This window comes from Rattus norvegicus, chromosome 11, assembly GCF_021556685.1.
Source record: "Rattus norvegicus strain SHRSP/BbbUtx chromosome 11, alternate assembly SHRSP_T2T, whole genome shotgun sequence".
NCBI lineage: Eukaryota > Metazoa > Chordata > Mammalia > Rodentia > Muridae > Rattus > Rattus norvegicus.
Genome location: NC_141544.1, coordinates 33203872 through 33214103, shown reverse-complemented (window position 1 = coordinate 33214103; position 10232 = coordinate 33203872). Strand labels below are relative to the sequence as shown.

General features: G+C 35.3%; 1 pseudogene; it reads left to right on the top strand.

Moving 5' to 3' along the window:
* Positions 1-1531: 1531 nt before the first annotated feature.
* Positions 1532-1626, top strand: LOC120095718 (U6 spliceosomal RNA; annotated as a pseudogene).
* Positions 1627-10232: the final 8606 nt, after the last annotated feature.

Below are 10232 nucleotides of genomic sequence, written 5' to 3'. Positions count from 1 at the left end.
CCCAGAGATCTGGAACATTCTAGAGTTTCCCCCTACCTCCAGAGAGTGCCTGTTTCCTTTCTCTCTGCTGGCTCTCAGGACTTTACTTCTGTTTTCTCCTTTTCCCCTCCATGACCCCTCTCCCACCCAGGTCTCTACCTCCCTCTGCCCACCATGATTGCTTTCTTATCACTCCCAAGTGGGATTGTGGCATCCTCATTTGGGCTCCTCAGCTTGTTACCCTTCTTGACTTCTGTGGATTGTATCCTTGGTATTCTGTAAGTTTCTGACTAATAATCCAATAAATATGAAAAACAAAAAAAATAACTTTGGTGAATTAATAATGTACAAAGTCCTGAATCTCATGCACATATCTAAGTTAACGCAAATTGCTTATTTTCTTTCCTTTATTAATTATTTTATTTATATTTCATATGTCCTACTTCCCGGTAAACACCCAACCCCATTCCCCTCCCCTTTGCCTCTAAGAGGGTGTTCACTTTCACTTCACCCCTCCACAGGACCAAGCAACCTCCCCTTCCACTGATGTCGGATAAGGCAGTCCTCTGCTACATATGTATCTGGAGCCATGGACCCACTCATATATACTCTTTGGTTGATGGTTTAGTACCTAGAAAGTTTGCCAGGTCTGTTTAGTTGATATTGTTGTTCTTCCTATGGGGGTTGCAATTTGTGTCATCTCCTTCAATCTTTCCCCTAATTCTTCCAGTTGGGGTCCTAGGCTCAGTCAGTGCAGTGGTTGGTGTGCCTATCCCTATCTGTATTACTCAGGTGCTGGTAGAACCTCAGGGAACAGGTATACCAAGTTCCTGCCTGCAAGCACTTCTAGGCATGAGCAATAATGTGGGAGTTTCGTGTCTGCAGATGGGATGGATCCTAAGGTGGGGCAGTCTCTGGATGGCCTTTCCTTGCGTCTCTGCTCCATTTCCTTGTCCATGGGTTTCACTTAGATAGGAACAACTCTGTATTAAAAATTTTAAGATGGGTGGGTGGCCCCATCCCTCCACTGGAGGTTATGTCTATCAGTGGAGGTGGTTTCTTCAGATTCTGACTCCCTGCTGTTGGATATTTTGGGTGATGTCATCCCCATTGGGTCCTGGGACCCTCTTGCATTCCTGCATTATGGGACTGCCTAGTGGTTTCCCTTCTGATCCGTGCCCCCTACTGCTACATATTTCTATTTGTTCTCCTTGGCCCTCTGGACTTCTCTCTTGTTTCTTCCCATACCGTGTCCTGCTCCCCCATTTTCTATCACCCTCCCTTCTCCCACCTAGTTCCTTCCCTACCCCCTTCCTCATGTGATTATTTTGTTCCCCCTTGTGAATGGGTTTAAAACATTCACACTTTGGTCTTCCTTCTTGTTAAGGTTCTTATTATGAATATGAATAGTAGTATTCCATAGTGTACATGTATGTACCACATTTTCTTTATCAGTTATTCAGTTGAGGGGAATCTAGGTTTTTTCCCGTTACTGGCTATTTTGATTAAAGCTGTTGTGACCATAATTGTCCGTTGCTTTTGTGGGATATTGGAACATCTTGCAGCACATATACTAAACTTGGAACAATTCAGAGTAGATTAGCATGGCCTTTGCACATGATACTTGCTTTTGAAGTACAAAGTTTTGATCTCAGGTCTCAAGTGTATAAGCAACCTTTCTTGCTATTGTGACAAAACACCAGTTCTAAGATGAGTCAGTTCTGGGGTAGTTACACATATATTAGGAAAGATACCATGAACACTGAATTTGTAAATACTGAGTTGTTATTTCCAAGGCAAATATAATACTGAAATCAATAATTAATAATTTGCTCTTTCTCATGAGTTTCATTATGAAAACACTCTACTCAATATTCATTAATGATTAATTAAAATCCCTTTTTGTGAATTATTTAAAACAGATGGTATTTTCAAAAAAAGTACATCATTTCTCTATAAGACATCACATTCTCTTTTTGTTTAAAACAGTTATGCATTTGTCTAATTGGGTGGCTGTATATGTATGGGCCACATGTGGGGCAGGCTGTGAATGGGTGTTCCTTCTGCCTCTGGTTTAATCTTTGCCTCCCTATACCCTGCCAAGGGTATTCTTGTTCCCCTTTTAAAGAAGGAGTGAAGCATTCGCATTTTGGCCCATACATATACAGCCACCCAATTAGGCAAGATGAATGAAGCAAAGAAGTGCAGACCGACAGGAGCCGGATGTAGATCTCTCCTGAGAGACACAGCCAGAATACAGCAAATACATAGAGAACGCCGGCAGCAAACCACTGAACTGAGAACGGTACTCCCGTTGAAGGAATCGGAGACAGGGCTGGAAGAGCTTGAAAAGCTCGAGACCCCGTATGAACAACAATGCCAACCAACCAGAGCTTCCACGGACTAAGCCACTACCTAAAGACTATACATGGACTGACCCTGGACTCTGACCACATAGGTAGCAATGAATAGCCTAGTAAGAGCACCAGTGGAAGGGGAAGCCCTTGGTCCTGCTAAGACTGAACCCCCAGTGAACGGGATTCTTGGGGGGAGGGTAGTAATGGGGGAGGATGGGGAGGGGAACACCCATAAGGAAGGGGAGGGGGTAGGGTTGAGGGGATGTTGACCTGGAAACCGGGAAGGGGAATAACAATCGAAATGTAAATAAGAAATACTCAAGTTAATAAAAAACAAAAAAAAAGAAAGAAAAAGAAAGAAAACAGTTACCCAGCATGCTGGTGTGTATGTGGCAGAAGAAAGGAACCAGGTTAGATAATATTCTCAGAAAAAAACAAATGAATGATGTGTCATGACATATCCCATATATATTTATATTTCCCCTTTTGTTAAAAAAGGAGTCTTTTCTCATATAATTTATTATGATTATAGTTCTTCTTCTCTCAACTCCTCTTCAGTCCTCCCTACCTCCCTTTCATTCCGGATCCACTCACTACCTGTCTCTCGTTACAAACAACTAAAAGGAACAACAACAAAACAAACAAAAACCAGAACATAGCAAAATACTATAAAATGAAACAAAAATTATCACTTCAAAGTAGGACAAAACCAAACACCAGAAGGAAAAGTGCCTACAATAAGAATAAGAATCAGACCTACTCTTTCACACACGCTAGAGTCCTATAAAAACACTCAACTAAAACTATAACACGTAGAAGACTTGGTCCAATACCATGTTCGCTTTACTTGCTGCTTCACCCTCTGTGAGTTCGGATGAGTTTTCCTATTAGATTTCGAAAACTTTGTCCTCCTGTTGTCCTCCATCCTTTCTAGCTCTTACATTCATTCCTCATGGTGTTCCCTAAGCTCAGAGAGTATGAATTTAATGGAGACATCACATGTAAGTTTGAGCCTTCTACAATCCCTCAATCTCTTCATAATGCCTGACTGTTTGTCGCTTCCCATTTACTTCTGGAGGAACCTTCTCTGATTATGGTTAAATAAAGGACTGCTCCATGAATATTGTTACTTGTTCTCTTTATATTCTTTTAGACAAGTAGTATTTTGTTGGATTCTAGATCTCTTGCGCTATTTTGTCTCTGATTCTTGGTCACCAAAACAGTGGTCGTGTTGGTTCGATTCTAGAGAGTACGGCTTAAATCTAATCAATCTAATCAAAACTCCTACAAGTTCTGTGTCACTGGTGTCCTAAGAATGTTTTGTAGGAGGACAGATTGTGAATAAATCAGTTTTTGTCTACATTTTATTTTGGCAGTCTGGAGTACCTTCCTGTACCAAATACATTAGAAGAAGGGGCAAAGGTTCCATGTAGGCAACGGCTTGATGTCTCCATATTCTGGTTGAGTGGTATGGGTGTTGTCTCCAACAATATGGCCTTGCTGTCTATTTGCAGGGACCAGTGTATTGTCCTGTCAACAGCCTGAGTTGTTTGGGGCTTTCCATAGGACTCCTTTAACCAACAATTCAACTAAATGCAAACTACTTCCTGTACTCAAAGCCTCATATGTGACAACAGATGCCTACTTGGCATTCTGTCTCCCTCATTATTTGGAGACCTTGTTAGGATCACCATCAGATATTTTGAGAAGTTTCTATAACATTAGCTTTCGATACCACCCCTCAAATATCCCTTAATTCTAGCAATCTTTCCCCATATATCTTCCCTCAACCCCATCTTCCTCTCCTTCCTTATCTGAGTATCCTATTCTCATTATCCCCAAGCCCAAGCCCATACCAAAAAAAAATCTATGTCCCCCTTCAAAATGATACATGTGTCCTCCCTAGTCCATTTTTCTATAAATGACCTAGCTGGAATTATGGATTGTACCTTGATCATCATTTATTAAATGGCCCATATTCTCATATAAGTTAATAATAGCATATTTACCTTTCTGGGTCTTGTTTACCTCTTTAGAAATGATTTCTGTAGTTTCATCCATTTGCCATAAATGTTTATAATGTGAGAATTAAAACAAGAAAATAAAGTATTAACCTTATCCATGGAGGCTAGCAATGTGCCACAAGGCTTCTCTTTTCATTTGTCTACACACATCTTTGAATGGTCATAAAATGCTTCAAGTATTGCTATTCTGTGAAAAGAAAATTTTGGTGAAGAAATATTGATAAGCATAGATTTATTAATATAGACAACCTACAGTAAGTGCTGTAAAGCAGATGTTCTGCAGGAATAAAAAAAAACATTGTAAAAAGCTTTCTTCTTGTTTATCCAAAACAAATTCTTTTGGTTTTGTTTTGGTTGGTTTTGTAAAAACTTTTACCTGGGCTACTAAGTTCTTCAGAGATCCATGACATTATAAAACACCATTTCCAATGTTCTGAAAACAGAAGAGAATATTTTTCTCTGTCACTGGGGAAAATGACCCTGGTTAACTATCAAAGGTGAGCATAATGCAGTACCTCATAGATTGTAGAACTTAAACGGAGGATTTTTATACAAAGGTACACTCTGTTCTAACCTCTCTCTGAGGACTGTAAGAACAATTCTCATCTTTAAATAAAACCATTCTCTATTTTGTAGATTGTGTGGGTTCAAAATACTTCTATTAGTTCAAGTTTTTTTAGAAACAGGTTGTTTAGGAAGTTTTAATCTTTACATTCTTTACATTTTATGTTAACACTGAAATGTTGAAATGCTATTCACTGAACTAATATTTATATTTCAGTGTTTCATAAAATGCGGGGCGATAAAGATGAATTGAAAGAGAGTAGATTTCGTAGTCTGAGTAGAAACTGAAAATACTCTGCATGCATTTATAATTTAATATTAATGCAGAGTAAACATATCTGCAGAGAAAAATAATACCTTGCAGATTGCTCAGATATACAAACACAGGAACAATAGACACAATTTCAAGATTGAGTATAATTTAAATGAGTTTTCATGTTTGTAGAATATATTGCTATGGTTTATATCCAGCCAATTGAGCTGCTGCTGTTTTGTTTGTTTTGTTCTGTTTTACAGATAACAACATTTTAAAACTGTAAACCTGAAGGCAAAGCATCAGTCTTTCTTAGCCATGTTCTATCATCTAAACATAATAAGTTATTTCTGCATCCTATTTTTCAGACTACAAACCTTGGTAAATAATTATTAGATGAAAAAACGACATCACTTTAAGTATTGGTAATGGAAAGTCAATGTAAAGATGAAAATGGTCTGAGAGTGATGGACACTATGAAGGATTCTTGAGCTTCAGAAAGTACATGGAAATCTTGGATTGGAAACATGTTCTCATTGGGCACCACTATTATATTGTGGTATTGCATCCAGAAGATACTTGGGGGTTCTTGGAACCAACTGAAATTATACACTAATTCAAAAATGAATTCAATGCCTAACAAATTCAGAATCCCAAAAGATAGTTTATAAACATGTATAAAGTTCATAAAGTGTTCTCTAGAACTTATATTATTGTAGACATTCAAATGAGTCACTTTGATGCCCTCAGTATGGACTTCCATACAATAGTATAAAATAGCCCAAAGAAAATACTCTTTGTCATCTATCTAGGCAGTTCTCATTGAAATGATGTGAAATTTAAACTTCTCAGTTCACACATGAAGAAGAGAGGTATTGTATCCTATAGATAACATTAGTTTTAAAGAAAATATCACATACATAAACAAAATAATGTAATATATTATTTAATTTAATAAACACATATATTATACTGTGTTTACATAATATATATATATATATATATATGAAAACAAACCAATTTTCAGGAAAGTTTAATAATAATTGTTAAAGATGATGTTATGTGAATGCTTCTTGATGACAATTATACCTATAGATAACTTTAGCAAGTCATCCTGTTAAAAGTTAAGCAATGAAAGAATTTGTTCAAATGATTCTTTTAAGGAGATTTTGTTAAGCACCTTTGAACAAGTCTCTTCTACCTATCTATCAACATAACCTCCTCCTCTGTGGGAAACTTCCAGAATTCACTTTATAAATATAGTGGTGTCAGCGATGATTTAAAAGTGGAGTCAAGTGCATGTCACCACTGATGTCTTTACACTACACCTGTGTGACAATTGGCACAGACACTTTTGGCTTGAAAACAAATCCAGGTGAGCTTCAAGAACTTGTCTGTCTTAACTATTGAGCCATTAAATTTTTAATGACTTGAAGGTTTAAATTATAAACAAGTCTTACTAAAGAAAAGAATTGACTTGTTAAAAAACAAACAAACAAAAATGACATATAGAGAAGTCAGGAAAATGAGATATATTTACTTTAGTTATTAACATTTCCAAAATATTGAGATGTAGCTTTTATAAAGAATTCAGTCTGTGCAGAAACTTTAATATAGAGATGGTCAAATCCATTAACTCCCAAGGAGTAGACCTTCCAAATCAACTTTGATGCTCTTCCCACAAAGGAGATCTATCTATCTAAGAAGTTAGACTTTGCAATACTTAGCCTAAGCGTATAAAGGAGAACTGTACATCTGCTGTTTCAGAATTGCATGAGTTTTCTACTTTTTTACAGATCCAGATGAAAAAGCAAGATAAAAGCAAAAATTCAGTAATATTATTAATAAATATTAAATGATAATAATAAAAAAAGACCAATGAAAAAACTCTAAAGCAAGCAGCTAATAGAGAAAATAAATTCCAAATTGTTAATATATTATGAATCCTAATTTTCAAAATTTACAGCTCATTTCTACCTTTGGAAGAAAAACATTCATATACATATACATACACATTCATACATGCATACACATACATATATGAAACTCAAACAATAGCAGGAAAATCAATAACTTAACTAGAATATTGGCAAAGATGTGAATCAATATTTTTCAAAGTAAGAAAGTAATGAAACTGTATAATTAAAAAAAACCTCAAATCAGTACAAGTCAGATTTTATTTCCCTGTTAGAACACAAAAGAAATTAACAAGAATTTTGACTTTTGAGATATTTTTTCCAAATGAAAATAGTAATTATCCTCATTTGTAACTCAAGTAATATGTAATTAATCTTTTTTGCTCGAACAACCCATATTGTGTTAGATAATTCAAAATAGTTTTCCCAGTTCTTAAAATGCAGGATTTTTTTCTAAACTAAATATTAATGGAAAAGGTGACAAAAGTATCTGCAAAAATCTACTGGTAAATAATGAAATTCAGTTGGCATTACTAAAGTACTTTTATTACTCAATTGTGATTTGAAATCTGTTCTCTTTATATTGTTTCTTATGATTTGGGAGTATAAGTTACAAATAAAATAACGATATTGTTCTCTTTACCCTACTTAAAAGATATTTTGCAAAAAGCATCTGAAGTAAGAGAAAAAATATATTCATGGTTGCAGACAAATTTTGCTCCAAGCGTACGCTATATTCTTATTGAGTAGGTCTGGCCAAACTAGTGCCTTTGCTAACTGTACTGTAGATCTTATTTAATCCAATGATTAAATCCAGATTTACCTTCAATGGCCTAGACAATAAGAACATGTTTTCCTGTTCCTGTTCCTGTTCTTAGTATAGAACAAAACAAGTTAACTTCTACTGAGCTACATCTACAGCCCTATTTTTTTCCTATTTCAACATAGGTTCATGAAGTTTGGGCATTCAAATGCTGATTTTCTTTACATTACCTTTACATTACCTAAATATTTCTAATATAATAGTTAAAGAAAGATCTATTGAAGATATATAAATTTATGTTCAGATTATAAAATTTTATTTACATTATAAAATAAAATTTTTAAATTTTAAAAATTTAAAATATGAAAATTAGTTGCTTGATTTTTGCTGAAATACTTTGAAAATACTGATCTTAAGTAGTTTTTGAAATATTAGTAATATATTCAATATACTAAATACAAAATCAGTACCTATATCAAGGATGGAGTCCAAACTAAAAAAAATTATTTAATAATTTAGTTTTATACTGTAACCATATTTTCTATTTTTATTAAGATGAAACTGAAAAATTCTTATATATTTACATTGAATAATATGACAATTTAGTATATCTGAATTGACTTTAGTAATGTTTTATCATATTCACCCTCACTTTATTATTGTGTTTATGTTAATTACTAATGTGTGTGTGTGTGAGTGAGTGTGTGTGTGTGTGTGTGTGTGTGTGTGTGTGTGTGTGTGTGCGCACACATGCCTGTGTATTGAGAACAAATAAGACTAGCCGAACTTTAGCACTCAGTAAACTGCTACTAGTTTTGGTCTTTTTTGGACATTGGATCAATATCAACTTTATTCTCTCACTAATGTATACCATTCCAACCCACTTTCCCACCCAAGAATGACCTCTTTTGAGTAGTTACTTAGCATTGCTATACTTTATAATAAGGAATTTGGTGTCTGAGAGTGTTAAGTGTAAATTATACTATGCATCACATGAGTTTCTGCACATGATTTACTTTAAATCACACCCAATCATCTTGATCCAATAAGCTGTTAATGATAGGTTTTGTTTTCTTAAAGATTGTATGATATTTTGGTTTTAAAGTGCTGAAGTCATGCTTTTGAACTCTACTCATGCTTGAAACCATGGGATCCACTTCTGAGTCATTATGCAGATATTGATATGTGTATGGGAGGGCAAAAAATTCTCTAACGTGCTGTTCTTTTAATATGTCCACTTATAATTGAGTGTATAACACATGTATTTCTTTCTACCTATGGGTTCCCTCACTCAGTATGATATTAGCAAGTCCCATCCATTTACCTGCCAAATCACTGATGTCTTGGTTTTTAACAGAGGAATAGTATTCTGTTGTGTAGATGTACCACATTTTTTCATCCCTTCTTCAGTAGAGGGCTAATATCCACTTATCAATGAGTGCATACCATGTGTGTTTTCCTGTAATTGGGTTACCTCACTCGGGATGATATTTTCCAGTTCCTTAATCATGACCTTTTACAATTAGGAAAATGACACCCTTCACAATAGTCCCAAATAACATAAAATTCCTCGGTGTGACTCTAACCAAGCAAGTGAAATATCTGTATGACAAGAACTTCAAGTCACTGAAGAAAGAAATTAAAGATTTCAGAGGATATAAAGAACCCCCATGTTCATGGATTGGCAAGATTAATATAATAAAAATGGTCATTTTGCCAAAAGTAATCTACAGATTCAATCCCCATCAAAATTCTAACTCAATTATTTATAGTTAGAAAGAACAATTTGCAAATTCATTTGGAATAACAAAAGACACAGGATAGCAAAATCTATCCTCAACAATAAAAGAACTTCTGGGGGAATCACCATCCCTGACCTCAAGCTCTTTTATAGAACAATACTGATAAGAAACTGTGTGGTATTGGTACAGAGACAGGCAGGTAGATCAGTGGAACAGAATTGATGACCCAGAAATGAACCCACACACCTATGATCACTTGATTTTTGACAAAGGAGCCAAAACCATCAAGACGGAAAAAAAACAGCATGTTCAACAAATGATTCTGGTTCAACTGTAGGTCAGCATGTAGAAGAATGAAAATTGACTCATACTTATCCTGTACAAAGCTTTAGTCCAAGTAGATCAAGGACCTCCACATAAAATCAGATATACTCAAACTAAGTGCAGAACAAGGGAGAAACAGCCTTGATCACATGGGCACTGAGGGAAATTTCCTGAACAAAATACCAATGGCTTATGATCTAAGATAAAAAAATCAACAAACAGGACTTCATAAAATGGCAAAGCTTCTGTAAGGCAAAGGACACTGTCATTAGGACAAAATGGCAACCAACAGATTGGGAAAAGATCTTTT